The sequence below is a fragment of the Myotis nattereri genome (genome assembly GCF_964212035.1).
Source record: "Myotis nattereri genome assembly, chromosome: 14".
NCBI lineage: Eukaryota > Metazoa > Chordata > Mammalia > Chiroptera > Vespertilionidae > Myotis > Myotis nattereri.
Genome location: NC_138089.1, coordinates 8704016 through 8725815, shown reverse-complemented (window position 1 = coordinate 8725815; position 21800 = coordinate 8704016). Strand labels below are relative to the sequence as shown.

At 39.9% G+C, this 21800-nt stretch overlaps 1 long non-coding RNA gene across 2 annotated transcripts in view; it reads right to left on the bottom strand.

Annotated features, from left to right (window-relative positions):
• LOC308529843 overlaps positions 1–21800 on the bottom strand; it is a 60707-nt gene that overhangs the window by 15862 nt on the left and 23045 nt on the right. Inside the window, exons 2-3 of one of the 2 annotated variants that reach the window (XR_013996798.1) lie at positions 4371–4521; positions 1502–3124 (exon numbers count right to left, since the gene is read on the bottom strand). This is a non-coding gene — a long non-coding RNA (uncharacterized lncRNA). Of the gene's footprint in view, positions 1–1501; positions 3125–4370; positions 4522–21800 lie in introns of those variants that run through there. The other variant, XR_013996799.1, reaches the window with a different exon arrangement.

Below are 21800 nucleotides of genomic sequence, written 5' to 3'. Positions count from 1 at the left end.
ACATGAAGATAATCTGAACTGAGATGTTCTATAAGAATTAAAAACACACCAGATTTCAAGCCTTACTATGACAAAAAAAATCTAATATACCTCATTAATAATTTTATTTATTTATTTTTTAAATATATTTTATTGATCTTTTACAGAGAGGAAGGGAGTGAGATAGAGAGTTAGAAACATCGATGAGAGAGAAACATCGATCAGCTGCCTCCTGCACATCTCCTACTGGGGATGTGCCCGCAACCCAGGTACATGCCCTTGACCAGAATCAAACCTGGGACCTCTCAGTCCGCAGGCCGACGCTCTATCCACTGAGCCAAACCGGTTTCGGCTAATAATTTTAATATTAATTATACATTGAAATGAAAATAATTCAGATGTAATGTTTAACATATTATTATAATTAATTTCACCTGTTTTAAAAAAACTATTTTAATGTGGTTACTAGATAATGTAAAGTAATATATGTGGCCCATGTATGCCTCACTTTGTATTTTTATTGGACAACGTTGTTCTAGAATTTTCATTTGTCTTGGGCATATTTCCCTGATTTCACTCTTTAGTTAGCATACTTTCCTCTTTAAAATAATTGAAATTTTATGCCAGCATGTAAGCCTCATTCTAACACAGTCATCTGTTTATGTCCTGAATCTGGTTCTCTACTCTTTAATCTCTAGACTCTCATATTTCTTAAAAATTTATTAAACCTTCTTAGTTATTTGAAATGACATTCAAATGAGAATTTCAAGTATATTCTAAAAAAAAAAAATACAAAGATGGAGAGATTTTGATTATAAATCATAATTTTATCCTGTAAAAACTAAACTTAAAGTAACATTTTATTGAATAACTAGAGGCCCGGTGTATGAATTTGTACACCAGTGGGGTCCCTCGGCCTGGCCTGCAGGACCAGGCTGAAATTGGCTCTCCAACATCCCCTGAGGGGTTCCGGATTCCAAGAGGGTGCAGGCCAGGCTGAGGAACCCCACGGTGCACAATCAGGCCAGGGAGAGATGCAAGAGGTTGGCCAGCTGGGGAGGGACTGCGGGAGGGCTCCAGGTATGTCTGGCCTGTGTCACTCAGTCCCAATCAGCTGGACCCCAGCAGCAAGCTAACCTACTGGTCAGAGCATCTGCCCCCTGGTGGTCAGTACAAGTCATAATGACTGGTCAACCGGTCAACTGTTGCCCCCTGGTGGTCAGTACATGTCATAGCAACTAGTTTACTGGTTGACTGTCTGCTCCCTGGTGGTCAGTGTACATCAAAGCGAGCAGTTGAACGGCCTTAGCATATCATTAGCATATTACCCTTCAATTGGTTGAATGGACGACCGGACGACCAGACACTTAGCATATTAGGCTTTTATTATATAGGATTCCACTGAGAAAACTCTGCCTCCTGAGTTATCTCATTCTCTCTCTGTGTGTGTCTCTCTCCATGTGTATATTAGGGTCTAACAAGAATCAGATGAGTTAACACATATAAACCACCTAGAACAGTACCTGTCATCAACAATAAGTGCTAGCTTTTATTTTATTATAAGTTTTGATTGAAGAAATGTCACAGATCAATATTCCCAAGTGATCTATGGCACAACAGAACTTTAGAGCTATTATAGTACTGGTTTTAACAAAAGGCAGTTGTAGAAACACATCTAATTACATTATTGTCCTTCCATATTCTTTTGCCTAAATATTCTCTCACTTTTACAACTGTTCAGTTTATATTTCTAATATTTCAATTGTTCTTAGAATAGTAGAATTTCATTACTAAAGGATAAGTGATTATTACTGTAAATTTCCCTACTTAACTGAAGAAGGTTTCACCCAAAGAACTTAAGGAATGTGTCTTCCATTCAAATAGTTAAGAAGTGCAAGAGTAAGAGTGGGACTGTATTGAGGAGTAGCAGCAAGACTAAGTAAAAGCTTTGAAGATTGTATCTCATTTAATTCTCCTAACAAACAACTAAAATAAAGACTGTACTTCTCCTTTGTGAAGGTGAGAAAATGAGAGCTGAAGAGGTGGAGTTAGCTGCCCAAGTTCAGGGAGATCAGGGCCAGGGTGTAAACTCCGGTTTGATTTCATATCTGTGCCCTCAACCCTGTGGTGTGCTGCTTTTCATGTTACTCTTGTTTGTTTGTTTTAAAATCAAAGTGACAATATAAGGGGAACACAAGCAAATGATCTCTTTCTGGTCAGTCTTGAATGAAGCTGAATTGGGGACAAATGAAGCTCATAGGGGACAAATGCCAACAGGGAGAGGAGGCAGCTCAAGTTTCACGGTTCTGGAGCCCTGGACACACAGCCCTGGGAGGCTGTCTGTTCATCTCAGTGGGAATAAACTAATAGGATGAGGAAATAACTGGTTATAGATAAAACATACAGACACACTTCCTGGAGGGACATGTGAATGCATTTAAAGAGCGAGACAGAATGTGTAATAGGTGGGGAAAATGACATTTTGCTTTTCTGTTTAGAGACAGAGTTTAACTTTGATCAAACAGATCTCAGGAACTTTGTGACAGACCCAGCATTAACGGATGAAAATAACTTTAAAATTGTGTAAAAGACAGTTAAATTAATTTAATTGTTCATTAATTAAATAAAAAAAATCAACTTCTCCCATTATTATTAAACTGTTTCAAAATTTATCTTAAGTAATTTATCTAAAGTCATTTGAGGTCTACTGGGTTTAATGATTTGAACAGCCACATTTGATTTGGAGATGAAATGATTCTTTGGATTCTTCTAGGTTGAAAAATATTCTCCGCAAATAAATAAGTCTTCCAATCCTAAATTGAGGGGTGCAAGGAGGAATGAAAGCTGAAGAAAATTTATTCAGACAAAAATATTTGTCTAGTTTACTGGATTCAATGAGTACAACATAAGATAGTTCCAGAAAATTCACATGAAAAGTGGCAAGAATGGGCCTGTTGTTTTCTCTTGCTATTATAATAAACTGGAGGCCCAATGTATGAAATTCTTGCACAAGTAAAGTACCCAGGGACATCAGGGCTGATTGGGGCCTTCTGGTTGCTGGCCAGGGCCTTCCTTCATTTCACGCCGCCCCTTGGTGGTTGGTGCACATCATAGCAAGCAGTTGAACTCCTGATTGGTTGAACTCCTGAGGGGACAATTTGCATATTAGCCTTTTATTATATAGGACTAGAGGCCTGGTGCACAAAAATTTGTGCACTGCGGGGAGGGGGGGGGTCCCTCAGCCCAGCCTGTGCCCTCTCTCAGTCTGGGACCCCTCAGGGGATGACCACCTGCTGGCTTAGGCCTGCTCCCGGGGAATTGGGCCTAAGCTGGCAATCAGATATCACTCTGGCAGCCCGGGAGCCCTCGGGGGATGTCCACTTGCCAGCGGGGAGCAGACCTAAGCTGCAGTCGGACATCCTTAGCGCTGCTGAGGAGGCAGGAGAGGCTCCCATCACCACCGCTGTACTGGCAGCCATCAGCCTGGCTTGTGGCTGAGCAGAGCTCCCCCATATGGGAGCACACTGACCACCAGAGGGCAGCTCCTGCATTGAGCGTCTGCCCCCTGGTGGTCAGTGTGTGTCATAGTGACCAGTCATTCCTAGTCTTTCTGCTATTAGGATCAGTTTGCATATTATGCTTTTATTATATAGGACAGAGGCCTGGTGCATGGGTGGAGGCTGGCTGGTTTGCCCTGAAGGGTGTCCCGGATCAGGGTGGGGGTCCCGCTTGGGTGCCTGGCCAGCCTGGGTGAGGGGCTGATGGCTGTTTTCAGCTGGTCACACCCCCTTCAGGGTGGGGGTCCCCACTGGGGTGCCTGGCCAGCCTGGATGAGGAGCTTAGGGCCATTTTCAGGCTGGCCACAGCCCTTTAGGGTGGGGGTCCCTACTGGGATGCCTGGCCAGTCTGGTTGAGGGACTGAGGGCCGTTTTCAGGCTGGCCGGTGGCTGACGCTCCCATCCTCTCCTTGTTTTTTTTTCTTTTTTATTTTTTTTTATTTTGGGATTTATCTACCTTCTATAATTGAAACTTTGTTGCCATCACTGGAGCTGAGAGCTGGCTCCTACTTGCTCCAGCTCTGAGGCCACAGCCTGCTGAAAGCAGGTATCTGGGGTTTGTTTAGCTTCTATAATTGAAAGTTTGTTGCTTTCAGAGCTCAGAGTCGGGCCACGGCAGCTGGGGAACCTTGGCTTCCTCCATCACTGGAGCAAGCAAGCCTCCTGCTCACTTCAGCTGCGTGGCTGCCGGCCGCCATCTTGGTTGGGTTAATTTGCATATTGTGCTGATTAGCCGATGGGAGGCATAGCGAAGGAATGGTCAATTATCATGTTAGTCTATTATTAGATAGGATTACCACAAAGTTCATAGCTTAAAACAATAAAATTTGTTACCTTATAGTTCTGTACTCCAGAACTCCCACTGGGCTCAGAATCAAGGTGAGGGCAACTGGGATGCTCTGGATCTTTGGAGAAGACCCATTTCTCTCCTTTCCAGCTTCCAGAGCCCACCTGGATTCCTGTGCTTGTGGCTCCATTCCTCCATCTGGAAGGCAAGCCAAGCAGCATCTTCAAATCTCTTTCTCTGGCTTCTGCACTCACACTTTCTCTCCTTCCCCTCCCTTTTCCATATACTGGAACCTTCGCACAATCAGCCTTCACCACAGAGATACAGTCCATTTGTGCTGTCCCCGTCTCCCCATGACCGGCCTTCCCCATCTTTCTTTTTCCACTTCTGCTGTCCTCATGTCATAGGAGTCCCAGAGGCTTTGTCCACCAGGAAACAGATTTATCCAAGATGGTGTTTCTTTGGTCATCTGACCTCTTGGGACTTTTGGCTAACCTAGAATCTTGTAACAATGCCTTTGAATTCTTTTTGTGATGGTTGTGTGTCACCACTGATATTTTTCATTCCATCCTCACCATATAATTCCTACTATTCATAGAGTTACCTGGTTAATCCTTGTTCTCCATTTCTGTTTTGCTGTGTGTACAGTTGCTTACAGTGTCTGTGTATCCAGACCCACACAATATCTGAATATATATAATTTATGGACAAAAATTTTTGGCAAGAACATACTCACTTAAGAAAAGAATAATATCCAGCACTTGTTCCATATATTTAGAAAGTTTGGAACCAGTTATGGTGAAATTATGTAAATAGTTTTCTCAAATGGCAATCGTTGATAGAGGACCATTCTCTATGTATAAAGAGCTAACTTTGGTCTCTGGGACCCAGACAAGTTTCATTGACAGAAGGTAAATACTATCACAAGATTCTAGGAATAGTTAATCACCAGTGAGTCGGCTCAGAGAAGCAATGCAGTCCTGTATCGACACAGGTCACTACTTGTGAATCAATGGTAGACACTAGATGTTATTCTGATAGGTGGACTTATAATCTGATAGAGCACCTGTATTAATCTGAAAAATAATCATATTATTTTAAATCTTAGAACACATGTACTTATGTGAATAGGGGGTTAAGTTTCTCATATGTGAATAGTGGGTTAAGTTTTTCTTAAGCATCCCTTTGAAGGCCTGTGCGAAGCGATTAAGGAGGTGATTCCGCTGTGAATCCAACAAGCAGAACCAATAAGCATGGACAGGTCGACCCACCAGGAGTCAAAACATCATCTCATCAACATCATCTCATCAATATCATCTCATCGCCTGGCGATTGAGGACAATAGCTGATGTCTGCGGACCCCCAGGACTGTACATAGCACCCTAGCCCCTTCCCCTTTATAATCCTGTCCCCTGCACCTTGCTGTAAGACAGGATTTGAATGCTTGTAAGCACCCTGTTTTCTTGGTTGACTGGCCTTCTCAATGAACGCCTCATATGATGCAACCCTGTCTTTGTTATTGGACACAGTGACAAGCAGCCCGAGCCCAATCGGGGGTCTCCCAGTAACAATTCTACCATGTATTTTATCACTAAGTATAAAACATTGTGTGAAAGAAATAAGCCTATAACTGTTATATTCAGATTCAATAAATGACCATTTTTTCCCTTTGAAGTTTGGTAAATAATTTAATAAATCTCCTACCAGAATTCCATGTATTTACAAATAAATCACCAGATTTTCAGTTTAGCTCTTTAGTACTCATAATGAATCCTTAATGTCTAACAGCATCCACTGTTTACATTTGCCTGGGGTCTCTAAAGCATTATGAGATGAAATGATTTTCTGGCTGTCTTAGATTTAAAGCGTTTCATGAATTTCATATTCGAGTGAATAACTTCCTCTCTCCGTCTCTTGCGGGAAAGGAGAAATGGGTGGAGCTGCATTGAATGGCGTGCTGTCTTGTGTAGATTGAATTTGTTATGAATTGCATGCTCTCAATTGTACTCTCATGCATCCTTGAAACAAACCACAAATTCTATGGGACACATATTTTGTTCTTTGCTGAACACTGAGAGTGTATAAATGATGACTTAAGTGCCGTGAAAGTGAAGCCGGTATAAGGCTACAAACAGCATGTTAATTTTCTTTAGAAACATAAAGGAAAGCTTGCTTTGAATAGCCTTAAAAATTTCATAAGAGTTTCTCTCAAGGAACTATAGATGAGCAGCTCCACAGAAAAATAACTAGGTATCCATTAGCTTTGGCGAAGATGTACCTGGATTTTCAATTATAAAATTCTCATAAAGCCAATGATTTCCTGTTTACAGAATCACTTAAAACAAGTCCTAAGACTTACATTGTTATTTAAGTAGGAAACATTCATGTATATAGAACAGTGATGGCGAACCTTTTGAGCTCGGCGTGTCAGCATTTTGAAAAACCCTAACTTAACTCTGGTGCCGTGTCACATATAGAAATTTTCTTGATATTTGCAACCATAGTAAAACAAAGACTTATATTTTTGATATTTATTTTATATATTTAAATGCCATTTAACAAAGAAAAATCAACCAAAAAAATGAGTTCGCGTGTCACCTCTGACATGCGTGTCATAGGTTTGCCATCACTGATATAGAACATATTTCTGTCTAAATGTAAGAGGTTGCAAGAATGAAACATGATTCTATTTGAATGCTTTGGAGAATTCATCAGGATAAATCAAAACAGCATAGAGCGCTGAGTTAGCTGGCTGGGCTCTGGGAGTAATTGGTCACTAACCTTTTCCACAAACTCAGATAATTAAGTTCATGTAGACAATCTCCACTGAGGTCCTATCAGGGCTACACTTTGTCCCAGGTGCTGGGGATACCGTGCTGGACATATTAGGCAATGCCCCTCCTCGACAGCATTCACCTTCTCTTGGGGTGACAGACAAAACCTCAACAAATCGGTATGTAATATACTGTCAAGTAGTTGTTTACAAGTGCTACACACTAAAATAAAGCAAGGTTGGGAACAAAAATGATGGAATGTGACCTAACTGCCCAGGTTTAACTTTTCTCACTTTTCTCACAAGAATCTTATGCTTTGTGTTTGCACAGGAGTCTAAAGCAACTTATAAAAATACAAAAGACACAGAATAATTGCACCAATATTCCAGGAAGTTGGCCATAAGGTCAGGGAAATTGTTACTTCCAGGGTTAAATTAGATCACAGAAATAAGGATCTTAGGGCCTGGTCTAATTGCTGCACGTGAACCGCAAACTTGGCACTAAGCCTGTTGGCCAAAGTAAAGAGGAATATTCCAGCATTTTGTAAGACTGGCTATTTCCAAAACATAAACACTGGCAGGGCCTGCTGAGAAAAAATGTTCTATTGAGTAGGGACCCAGGGAGATTTTCTGGTACGGAACGAAGACCATGCCATAGAGTGGGTGGACGCTGATAGCCCTCAATGAAGGCCAGTGGTTCATCACTATGACCAGCTTGACAAAAGTAAAGATCACATTATTTTAGTATGCTTATTCATTTTCTTTTGCCTTGTTTTTGTTATGTTTTATTTTTTGGGTGGGGGGGCTGTATGTTGGGTTTTGTGTGCATGTGTGTGCGTGTGTGTGTGTGTGTGTATGCTATGGAAAAATGTCTAAGACCCCTTTGAGATTTTTTTTTAATATATTTTATTGATTTTTTACAGAGAGGAAGGGAGAGAGATAGAGTTAGAAACATCGATGAGAGAGAAACATCGATCAGTGCCTTCTGCACATCTCCTACTGGGGATGTGCCCGCAACTGAGGTACATGCCCTTGACCAGAATCGAACCTGGGACCCTTCAGTCCACAGGCTGATGCTCTATCCACTGAGCCAAACCGGTTTTGGCCCCTTTGAGATTTTAATGAAAGCTACAACACTGTTCCCAGATTATATCCATCCATAATTTGGCATACAGCATGATGGTGTTAAGGGGATTTTGAAGATTAAAAAAAAATCCCAAGATGTCCATTTTCCCCTTATAATATCACTAAAAAGAGAGAGAGAGAGAGAGAGAGAGAGAGAGAGAGAGAGAGAGAGAGAGAGAGAAACATGCTCATTGCTGTATGCTCTGATTTAATATTTCTTATTTTTTAAATTTATTTTTCAATTACTATTGACATACAATATTATATTAGTTCCAAGTATATGACAGAGACTGGGCATTTATATTATAATATTACAAAGTGATCACTCTGATAGTATAGTACCCACCTAACACCATACATAGTTATTACAATACTAGAGGCCCAGTGCACAAAATTCAGGCATGGGTAGGGTCCCTAGGCCTGGCCAGCTATCAGGGCTGATCTGCAGGGCAACCAGCAGGGTGATCAGGGGGCCCACGGGCACCCACCTCGGCTGACCTGGCACCACCCGCTCGCCAGCCCAGGTGAGCCCTCCCACCACCAGTCACCTCCCTCTGCAGAGTGACCGGCAGGGCGATTGGGGGGGACCCTGCCTTGGTTGGCCTGACGCCACCCACTTGCCGGCCTCGCCACCAGCTGCTGCCGGCCGGGGCTTTTGGGTTGGGGGCAGCTCCTGCATTGAGTGTCTGCCCCCTGGTGGTCAGTGCACATCATAGTGACTGGTTGTTCAGTCAATTTGCATATTAGGCTTTTATTATACAGGATTATTGACTATATTCCCTATACTGTACCTCACATTCCCATGACTATTGCATACTTGGCAATTTGTACTTTTTAATACCTTTCACCCTTCTCATCCATTTTCCCAACTTCTCTCTCATCTGGCAACTATCAATTTGGTCTCTATATCTGCGAGTTTGTTTCTGTTTTGTTTATTTTTTAGATTCTGCATATAATTGAAATATATGGTATTTATTTTTTTCTGTCTGACTTATTTCACTTAGTATAATACCCTCTAGGTCCATCCATGTTGTTGCAAATGGTAATATTTCATTCTTTTTTATGGCCAACTAATACTTCATTGTATATGTACCACCTCTTCTTTACCCAGTCATCTACCTACGGACACTTAGGTTGCTTCCATATGTTGGCTATTGTAAATGATGCTGCAAGGAACATAAGGTTGCATATCTCTTTTTGAATTAGTATTTTGGAATTCTTTGGATAAATACCCATAAGTGAAATTTCTAGGTTTAATAGTAGTTTAATTTTTAATTCTTTGAGGAATCTCCATAATATGTTCCATCTTGGCTGCACTATTTTACAGTCTCATCAACAGTCCATAAGGGTTCCCTGTTCTCCACATCCTCTTGAACATTTGTTGTTTGTTGATTTATTGATGGTAGCCATTCTGATGGGTGTAAGATGATACCTCATTGTGGTTTTAATGTGCATTTCCCTGATGATTAGTGATATTGGGAATCTTTTCAGTTGTATATTGGCCATCTCTATGTCCTCTTTGGAGGACTATAAGGTCCTTTGCCCATTTTTAAATCATGTTTGTGTGTGTTGAGTTGCATGAGTTCCTTATATATTTTGGATATTAACCCCTTATCAGATGTGCCATTAGTGAATATCTTTTCTCATTCAGTAGGTTGTCTTTTTGTTTTGTTGGTGATTTCCTTTGTTGTGCAAATCTTTTCAGTCCCATTTATTTATTTTTCCTTTGTTTTCCTTGCCTGGGGAGACATATCCAAAAAATATATTGCTAAGAGCAATGTCAAAGAGTTTACTGCCCATGCTTTCTTCTAGCAATCTTATGGTTTCAGGTCTTACATTTGTTTTTAATCCATTTTGAGTTAACTTTTGTGTATAGTGTAAGGAAATGGTCTCATTTTATTGTTTTGCATGTATCTGTTCAGTTTCCCAAACACCATTTATTTAAGATACTGTCTTAATTCATTTAATATTGTGCCTCATTTGTCATAGACTAGTTGATCATAAAGGTATTGTGTTTATTTCTGGGCTCTCTAGTTTGTTCCATTGATCTAAGTGTCTGTTTTTATGCCTGTACCATACTATTTTGATTCCTATGGCCTTGAGTAGTTTGATATCATGTGGCATGATACCTCCAGCTTTGTTCTTCTTTCTCAGTATTGCGTTGGTTATTCGGGCTCTTTTGTGGTTCTATATAAATATTAGGATTATTTTTTTCTAGTTCTGTGAAAATGCCACTGGTATTGTGATAGGGATTCCATTGAATCCATAGATTGCTCCTGGTAGTATGGACATTTTAATGTTGTTAATTCTTCCTATCCGTTAGAGCAGTATAGCCTCCACTTATTTGTATCTCAACAAAATGTCAGTGGTGCCTGCCAGGGCTTCCATCTCTGAGAGAGTTGCCTGACCCAGTCCCTCCAGTCCTCATGATGAAGTTATTCAATGTAGTTTTGCCCCTCACATCCCTGGCCCTTTCTGAGCTATAGCCCTTACACTGGCACTTAGCACGGATGAGTTTGTGAGTGAGTCTGTCCTCGGCCCTTTCAGAGCAGCACCTTGGTCTCTAGTAGCCCTTTGTCTTTCTCAGAAGCAATCCCTGCTGGTTTTCAAGGCCAGATGTTATGGGTCTGGGGGCCCTTGCCCCTCAGGAGGGACTTCTGCAGCTGAGATATCCCTCCAGTTTCTTAATTTCACACTGTGGCTGTGGGACCTGCCCATTCTGTGTCTCCACCCTTCCTATCAGTCTCCACATGGCTTCTTCCTTACATCCTTCATTATAGGAATTCTCCAGCTAATCTTCAGCTGGTTTTCAACTATAGTTGCTCTATAATTTAGTTGTAATTTTGATGTGATTATGGGAAGAGGCGAGCTCAGTTTACCTACTCTGCCATCTTGACTGGAAGACTCCTGTCTGCTCTGATATAAGAAAAAACTCACATGCATATCTTATTTGGTGAGGTATTAATAGAACCAATGCTTTGAAATTAAGACCATCTGATTAAAATTAAGAAACCAAGTAAAAAACTAGTATCTGACAGTATGCTAACAGGTTGGACAAGACATCTCTCTCATACCACCTAAGTCTATCACCTCCTAAGTCCATTATGTCTTTACTGTCTAGTGCATTCTCTTTCTATTTTGTTCACTTTTTTTATTTTTTTAAGGGAGGTAGAAAGGATTTCTGTGACAGTCATATCTATACCTTGGTATGGATGAATTAACCTTCTAATATAATAAAATTGAATACAGTTTTTAGAAAATCCCTCTAGTTGAGCCAAAATTGAAACTCAAATCATTGAAAGATCTATCATGAATAGGGAAGAAAATTGTACCAATCTAGGTGGATAAATGTCTTAATTGTCAACCAAACTTTTGAACAGTTTCATTTCGGTATCATTAAAGGATTTCTAATGATTTCACCTCCTGGGACTCATTTAACCAAGCCCACAACATTTACCCACTTTGCCTGCCTAAATAAAGTTAAATTAATCAGAATAAAAATGCTCATTGTAACATGATATAACTTTGCCCATTATTTTTCAGCAGTTTATTTTCTATTTTCTCCATTTTCTTCCCCTTGGTATTCAAAACCTCTACTGAAAGCCAATAAAGCAGAGGGTGGGGGAGTCATTGGTTAGTTACCATGAAAGAGAAGTACATCTCTGCGTGGGGCACACAGTCTTTGGTGCGCTGGTGGTGTGGTGGCGGTACCGAGCTATCAAATTCTAAACGCCTGCTTCATTTCAGAGCCCCACAATGGGCATACCCAGCAGGAGAGAAAAATACTTTTTTTGTACATAATTCCTGTTAGTGTAACTTTCTCTTCAGGTACACTTGCATAGCACTTGCTTTATATGAGTGAACCTTTTGTTATACAGTAGGTGTACTTCTTGAAAATTAGTGCCCATGAAATATTTTTAATTTGAATCCTGTTTTCCCAGAGAATTTGACTACATGTTCAGAAAACTTTTTATTCGTTACTTGCTTAGTGTGCTGATCATTGCTTAGAGAATCAGAACTTGTAATAAAAAAAATATCCTTACAGCCACTGGTTGGAGAATATTCTCTAGGGTTACCCACATGAAAAGCAGTTTGTAGCCAATCAGTGCCTGAGATTCAAGGTGTCTTCTCTTATGACTTTTGATTTGGGTGTGGTTTTGAACTACAGTTAGTGTTTACTTCCTTTGGTATATTAAAATGCTGTGACATACTTTTCCTGATTATTAGTTTGCTTATTGCAAAGTGGGATAAAAACAGTGCCGTGACACAGAACTGTGGGAAGGATGAAATGAACTGACACCTGTGAGTCCCATGGAACAGTGCCCCACCTAGGAAGCACCCAACAGAGCTGACAATCATGACCTGAGGATCGTAGCATTTCTCTTTTGATTGGCAAACTCATGAATTTCTCTGCATACCTCAGTCCAGTTATAGCTGCGCTGGAGGACAGCATCCTATCTTTCTTATGGGTCCCACTGTTGCATATATAATTCAACAGTTCTCTATCTAGTGGTCTACCTGTAATTATAAGTGTAGATGTGACAGATGGTTTCTATGAGGCTGATGCCATCTTACAACAAATGCCCCTAGGATCTCTCTTCTCTACTGTCTTAAGACTTTTCCCAAAGCCATGAATAGTTGTCATATTCAGGGAAGATAATATTCATGGCAAATCTTAACCATGAGGATGAGAGTCTATGTGTAAATGTCCCCACCTCTCTGGTTTTGGGAAAGACCATTCTGAAACACATTCCACATGGTTCTCAGCTGTTCCCACTAGGAATGAGGCCGGGTGCTTACATTTATCCCAAGTTCAATAATGTAGCTTAATTGGCTTTCTCTCCTTCCATCTTTCTGCTTCCTGGAATCATCTCTCAAGTAAATTACTTAATACTTTATCTTGGGCTCTTTTGTATAGAAATCCAACTTTAGATGCAGAACATATTTTTATGCATATCATTGCAACTATATTCTCCAAAACTGGTGAAAATACATTCAGATTTTTTTTGTGTGTAATTCAGTATTAAGGAGACAAACTGACAGAAATCTAATTTTATTTACATAGAAAAATCCAAAAACCTAAGTACCTTTTCTTGTAACATTTCCTCATATTAAGTGAATTCTCAGTAAATAAACACTTACATATCTTAAAGATAGCCTACACAGCCTGCTTCTTAATTATTAATCTTTCTATAAAGCAATTCTATTTTAGTGTTAATTATGTGTTTACTTCTCTATTTTCTAGGTTTAGGTATTGGGCAGTTCTTGTGATTTACACCCAATGAGTAATTTCACTGAGGAGCTGAACATGAATGGAGTGTGTGGGGGATGTAAATTGAAAGTGGAAAAAAAGAAAATAAATTTTCATTCTGTGGCCAGGTTGATTGATCAGTCAGCTCAACCATGACTTCTGCTGTTTACCACTTGGTCAATGGAACTGACCGATATTGATAATATCTTGCTTTAGGCCTAGATAGCTCAAATCTCAGTTGGCTAATGCTCCTTTGCAAAACCAGTTTGTGTTGCTCTGTAGGCATTTTACAGTTCCCTGTGTCTGCCTTATTGTTGGTCTATTTTTGTCTATTATGAATGCTTTATTTAACTTTTTCCCTGGAGGGGCATACATGAGATTAGCAGTTACTTTTTAGAGAGAAAATTAATAAAGATTAAGGACTCATGCAACCACAATCCCTTAAGGGATAAATGCTAACCAATATTGCTTTCATCATGCAAACTAATAACGCGTAGATTGGATTCTACTGGAAGACATGTTGTCTTGGCCCATACAGTGATAGTAATGTTTTTAAGTTGAATTACTTGTCATTTAAATATCAAGAAGTTTTAAACAAAAATGAATATTTCTAGCTTCTGACACATGGGAAGCTCTAACAAACCGTTGTCTCTTCCTGCAATGCACACATAGACTCAAGCTCAGAAAGATGTCCTTCAGTCAGAGGTCACCATGTCTGTCCCCTCTTCGGTGGCCACTTCTTATTCTTGACTTTAAATTCCTTGTCCCTCATCTGCTTCCCTCAGTTATATTACCAGCCTAGCCCCTTTAAGATGTGAATAGGATCTCAGTTTTAATATCAGAGAAGGCACAACTTAAAATAACTTTCCTATTTTAAAGCCCAGATAAATCTAGGATACAATGATACAATTTAAATGAAGTGACATTAAAGCCTACTGGGGCTTTTATGATTTTGTCCAGACTTCATTAATTTACTGATATGAATCCTGAGGAACAGAGAAGTTAATATCTGCATTAGGGTCACATGGCTAATGACAAAGTATGTCAGCACTCAAGTGGTCTAAATACATTTTGAAGAAGCTTCACTTTTGTTCTTGGAGTAGAAAGGTCACAGGCCATGTCCTCCTCCAAGATTTTGGTTATTTAAATAATTACCCTTTTAAAAATCAAGGAATTCATAAAACCCAAATTACAAAATCCAGAAAGTCTTTCAAACAGCCAAAAAATCAGACATTAATGGTTTAAAGCATTCTGGGCAGATGGTATGAGTATATTGTCAAGATGATGGATCGACAGGAAGGTGAGAGCACTTACTGAGTGAAAGAGAAGGTGTTAATAGGAATCAGATGCTTTAAAAGGTGAAGTGCATTATTCTCTTCTAAATATTACTTTTTGGGTTATGATTAACCCTAGTATTTTTGTTTTATTTTTTCCATTTGAACTTTCTTCCACTGTAAGATTTAGGCCTTATATAAAAATACAATGTATGTTCTAATATATTTTAGGACCTTCTTAAAGGTCATACTGAGAATGATCTGAGGGATTTAACAAAACCTGCGTACTAGAGTCCTCATCAGCTACTCAAACAAAAACTCTTACAATTCAAAGAATTCTGGGTTGATGTTAGGATGAGGTAAGGGACCCTTGTCTCTTTCAAAAGCCATTCAAGAAATCAAAACTACAGTGGATGGCCCACGGAGCCCATTAAAAATTTCAAGATGTGACGTGTGGAGAAGATGCCACACAGAGGTAGTATAACTCATTTTAAATAAGTACTGTTCTCTAAGAATGCCCAACTTTCAAGGCACTAAGTAATTCAAATTTCTTATTTTTTAAAATACATTTTTATTGATTTTAGACAGGAGATAGAAACATTCATGATGAGAGAGAATCATTGATTGGCTGCCTCCTGCATGCCCCCCCCAGTGGGGATTGAGTCCAAAACCCGGGCATGTATCCTCACCAGGAATTTCACTGTGATGTCCAGGTTCATAGGTTGATGCTCAACCACTGAGCAACACCAGCTGGGATCAAATTTCTTATTTATAATCTTATTTTTTGTGAAGTAACCCACATGCTCTTCTCTCCTCCAAAAACACCCTGGGTCACATGTAGCATATACCAGCTCATGTATTCTTTTAAATAGGTGCTTCACATCATGCACTCTTCTTCCTATAGTCTCACAACTGGTCTCTCTGCTTCTACTTGTCATCCCTTACAGACTAGTCTCAACCCAACAAGCTCAGTGTCCTGCTAAAACAGAAGAAATGCTGTGTCACTCCTCTGCTCTCACCCTCTATGAGCTTTTAGCTCAGAACCAAGATCTAACTCACTGTTATACCCTACAGCAATGGTTCTCAAAGTGTGGTTCCTGGACCAACAATATCAGCATTAGAAACTTGTTAGACAGCGTATATACTCTCAGGTCCTACCCCAAATCTACTAAATCAGAAACTGAGGTCCTGGAGGTGACCCCAGCAGTCTGTTTTAATAAGTCCACCAAGTAATTAGGATGCCCAGCTAAAGTGTGAGCACTACTGCACTGTAACACCCCATGGTATATAGGTCACATTCCCCTTGGACTTCATGAACTGCTCTCCCTGTCCCCAGACACTCTGGCCGCCTGGCAGCCACATGAATATGCAAAGCCCAATCCTACTTCAGGGCCTTTGTGCTTACTGTCCCCTCTCCCTACAGACAGACACATGAGTGTCAACCTCATCAATGGTAGGTCTTTTGTCAGATGTCATACTCACAGTTGAGGCCTTCCCACACTCTACATTAGATTTGTAGGGCTGCAGTTGTACGGTACAACAAACTGGTGGCTGAAAACAACAGATAGGGACTCTCCCTAGTTCTGGAGACCAGAGGTCCCACAGTCAGTGTGTCAGCAGGGCCATGTTCCCTCTGAAGCTCGTTGGAGAATCCTTGCTTGGCTCTTCCAAGCTCGTGGTGATGGTCAGAAATCCTTGGTATTCCTTGGATGGTAACTGTATCTCTCTAGTCTTTTCCTCTGTCATCCCATGGCACTCTCCCTGGGTGTCTCCATACTATCTTTTTATAAGGACATCAGTCATATTGGATTAAAAGCCCACCTTACTCCAGCATGACATCATCTCAACTAATTACATCTGTAAAGGCTCTATTTCTAACTAAGGCCAAGTTCTGAAGTGCAGGGGGTTAGGACTTCAGTATACCTTTTGGAAGGTAACGCATAACACCCACCTATTTAAAATTGTTCCCTGTCAAACCAGGAAGAATCAGAGAATCTGAATAGACAGATTAAAACTAGTGGAACTGAAGCAGTAATCAAACAATTCCCAACAAACAAAAGTCCTGGACTAGATGGTTTCACAGGTTAATATTATCAAGCATTCAAAGAAGAACTAACACCTATCCTTCTCAAACTGTTCCAAAAATTTCAAGAGGAAGGAAGACTCCCAAGCTCATTTTAAGAGGCCAGCATTATCCTAATTCCAAAACCTGATAAAGACACTACAAAGAAAGACAATTATAAGCCAATATCCCTGATGAACATAGATGTTAGAACTCTTAACAAAATATTAGCAAACCAGATTCAGCAATACATTAAAAAGATCATACTCCATGATCAAGTGAGATATATTCTGGGTATACAAGGTTGGTACAATTTCCTCTAATCAATAAATGTGATATACCACATACATAAAATAAAGGATAAAAACTACCTGATCAGATCAGTAGATGAAAAAAAAAGCATTGATAAAATACAGCACCCATTCATGACAAAACTCTCAGCAAAGGGGGAACATACCTGAATGTAATAAATACCACATATGACAAACCTACATTATACTCAATGGTCAAAAACTGGAAATGTTTCCTTTAAGATTGGGAACAAGACAGGGATATACTCTTTCACCACTCTTAGTCGAGATAGTACTGAAAGTCCCACCCACAGCAATCCGACAAGAAGAAGACATAAAAGGCATCCAAATTGGAAAAGAAGAGGTAAAACAGTCGTTATTTTCAGGTGACATGATTTTGTATATAGAGAACCCTAAAGATTCCACACAAAAAGACCTATTAGTACTGACAAATGAACTCAGTAAAGTAGCAGGATACAAAGTAAATATCCAGAAATCAGTTGCATTTTTATGCACCAACAATGAACTATCAGAAAGGGAAACTAAGAAAGCAATTTCATTTACAATTGCATGAAAAAAAATCAACACACCTAGGAATATTCCAAAAATTTATATGAAACCACAAAAGACCCTGAGTAGCCATCATAATCTTGACAAAAAAGAACAAATTTGGAGGAATCACGCTACCTGATATCATACATCTATCAATGGAACAGAATACAGAACCCAGAAACAAACCCACACCTATATAGTCAATTAATATTTGACAAAGGAGGCAAGAATATACAATGGGGTAAAGCTAGTTTATTCAATAAATGGTGTTGGGAAAATTGGACAGATACGTGCAAAAAAAAAAAAAAAAAAGAAACTAGATCACCTTCTTACACTGCACACAAGACTAAACTCAAAATTGGTTAAAGACTTAAATGTAAGTCTTAAAATCATAAAAATCCTAGAAGAAAATATAGGCAGTAAACCTCAGACATTTCTTGTAGCAATATTTTTTCTCATATATCTCTTAGGGCAAGGGAAACAAACAAAAAAATAAACAAATGGGAGTACATCAAACTAAAAAATTTTGAACAACAAAGGCAACCATCAACAAAATGAAAAGACAACCCACTGAATGGCAGAACATATTCGCTGATACAGTTCATAAGGGGATAATATCCAAAATTTATAAAGCTCAACACATAAAAACCCAAACAATACAATAAAAAAAAATGGGCAAAAGCCCTGAATAGACACTTTTACAAAGAGGATATAGAGATGGCCAATAGACATGAAAAGATGCTCAATATATTCACTAACCATCAGAAATGCAAATTGAAACCACAATGAAATAACTGTCAGCAGGGCTATTATCAATAAATCAACAAACAAGTGTTGGCAAGGATGTGGAGAAAAAGAATCTATAATAATAAAAGGGTAATATGCTAATTAGTCCAGATGTCTTCCAGACATCATTCCGGACATCCTTCCTGATGAAGCTGGGGCCAGAGGGAAGCCAGCCCGGGTCCCGGGTGCCTGCTGGTGGCCAGAGGAGGGAAACCTGGGTCCCAGGTGCCAGAGGGAAGCCCAGGTCCTGGGTGCCTGAGGGAAGCCAGTACCAGCAGCAGAGGGAAGGAAGGCCTACTCTTGCACAAATTTTCATGCATCAGGCCTCTAGTAATAAAAATAAAATTGCTCCCTGCCCTCATCACTTTCTATTTCACTTCTGTTCTTTGTTTCTCTTTTGCTGTTTGTCACCTCCTAACACACCCTATGTTTTACTTATTTGGTTTACTTTCTGGCTTTTGCCTCTGCAATCTAAGTTCCATAATGTCAAGAATTCTTTCCTGCTGTGTGTTCAGCCACATAGTAGCTAAGCTCTTACAACATACCTGGAACATATTAGGAGCTCAATAAATATTTTCTGAATGAATGAAAAAAAAATCGTAGACCATTAACAAAATTATTTCATTGCTAAAAAGTTTGATTTCTTGTCTGTAATGTAAAGCATAAAATCTACTTCTGGCAGGCTAGGCATCGAGAGGTATATAAAAGTACCACATGAGAAAAGTTAAGTTCATTCTGAAACTTATGGTACTCTTGTGGGTGGGAAGGGCTTTTTATCAGGAAGAAAGAGTCAAGGAAGCTTTGGAGCTGGGGATCCAATTGGTTTAATAACTAAACTGGCAAATGAGAACCAGGGAATGGACATATATCAGCAGTGTGGTTGTTTAAAGCAACTGGGTCATGAAAACAATGCTCATTTATTCATTCACTTATTGAATAAATACTTGGATATCTAAATGCCAAGGTCTGGGCTCCAAGCTTGGGATATAAAATTAGGTCTCTGGCTCAACCAACATGGCTCAGTGGTTGAGTGTTGACCTATGAACCAGGATGTCATGGTTCAATTACCGATCAGAACACGTGCCTGGGTTTTGGGCTCGATCTCCAGTTGGTGGTGTGCAGGAGGCAGCCAATCAATGATTCCCTCTCATCATTGATGTTTCTATCTCTCCTTCTCCCTTCCTCTCTGAAATTCATAAAATATATTTTTAAAAATTAGGTCTCTGAATTTATGGACCTTGGACTGTAGTAAGGGATTAAATATTAGTGAGTGCATAGTTGTACCACATGCCCCTTTTTTAAGGGGCAAGGCCTGCTTAAACTGTCTTTATATCCAACCAAAGAAAATCAATTTCTTTTCATCCAGGCAGGCACAAAGTAATATCAGTGTTTAGTCACCAGGTGGAAATTCACCAAAATAGAAGCCTGGATTGGAATGTCAAAGGTAAGGCTGCTGGTGCTGCTCAGGCCTTGATACTAAAATCGAAGTTCCAGTGTCCCCTGAATAATGGGATTAAAGGAGCTGAGTAGTAACCTAGGTGAGAATATGGGCGTTTTTTAAAAAATATATATATATTTTATTGCTTTCAGAGAGGAACAGAGAGGAAGAGAGAGATAGAAACATCAATGATGAGAGAGAATCATTGATCAGCTGCCTCCTGCACACCCCCTACTGGGGATCAAACCCAAAACTCTGGCATGTGCCCTTGATGAAATCAAACCCAGGACCCTTATCCACTGAGCCAAACTAGCTAGGGAAGAATATGGATGTTTTAACTTTATACCCAAGTTTGACTTTATGATCGGCCATTTCTGAGCTGTGTAATTTTGGAAATGGTACCTAATCTATATGAGACTTGGTTTTCTTATCTGTAAAATGGCATTGATCACTCAGTGTTGTGAGATTAACCCAGAGAAAGAATAAAGCATTTAGCACAGAGGCTGTTTCGCAATGAGCACTCAGTACACTTGTTAAAGCAGTGATGGCGAACCTATAACACGTGGGTCAGAGGTGACACGCGAACTCATTATTTTGGTTGATTTTTCTTTGTTAGATGGTATTTAAATATATAAAATAAATATCAAAAATATAAGTCTTTGTTTTACTATGGTTGCAAATATCAAAACATGTCTATATGTGACACGGCACCAGAGTTAAGTTAGGGTTTTTCAAAATGCTGACACGCTGAGCTCAGAAGGTTCGCCATCGCTGTGTTAAAGGAACACACATCGAGATGTGGCCTAGTCAAGGGCATGACGGCTCTTTGCTTCTCTTCAGGGGCATCATGGGGTAAAAGAGATGGAGCCCCTAGAACAATGTGAGCCAGAGAGAGGAAAATGGGAAACACCTACACAGATCCAGAGGCAGACAATTAGGTGAGGGACGGCACAGAAAACAACAAACTTCTCTTTTATTTTTCTTTAGCAGAGTGTCTGAACTTGAACAGTTATGAGTTTTTGATGACAAATTTAAGGCAAGTTTCATAAACACTACAGGGAAGTTACCCAGGATACTAAAGCATGAGGTCTCACCCTAGTGTGAAAATTAGGCAAAATGGCTGTGGAGCCTTCTCCTTAGCAGCGCGCTCCCCCGTGCTGCTTGCAGAAGACAGCAGTGAATCGGAGCTGAGCGGTAATCGCTGCTCCACCATCTGTCAGGACGTGTGCCACAGGAGTGGCTGTCCTTCAGGCCGTTCGGGAAGGAACAGCATGTGTAAGTGTCCTGGCCTCGGATGGAAAGAACACTCAGTACAGAGTTGGAACCAGACAACTAAGCCTGCCTCCTAAGCTTATTTCCAGGACCTGCCCTTCAATGAGAATTCTTTGACAGTGAGTCAAGTTTCAGCTGTTCATTGGTAACTCAAATTACTTTATTAAACTGTGCTAATTAAAACACAAAAGGTTAGAAACCCCCGTTCATTCCTCCTGTCCTGTTTCTCCTTCAGATTTCTCCCAATTGATCACTAAAATTTGGATAGCTTATTGGAGGAGCCTCTAGTCATCAATAATGAATAACCGTGGTCTTTTGCTAACCTGGTGGCTTTTGAAAACGTCCATCGGTAGCCACAAGCAGGTTTGCAGCTATGCAAATGATAGCATATTTTTAAAAATTCTGGACCTAGCCAGACAGGTGTACTTCTTTAGTTAGAACAATGGTTCTCAACCTTCAGGCCCTTTAAATACAGTTCCTCATGTTGTGACCCAACCATAAAATTATTTTTGTTGCTACTTCGTAACTGTAATGTTGCTACTGTTATGAATCGTAATGTAAATATCTGATATGCAGGATGGTCTTTTTTTAAAAATATATTTTATTGATTTTTTTTGCAGAGAGGAAGAGAGAGGGATAGAGAGTTAGAAACAT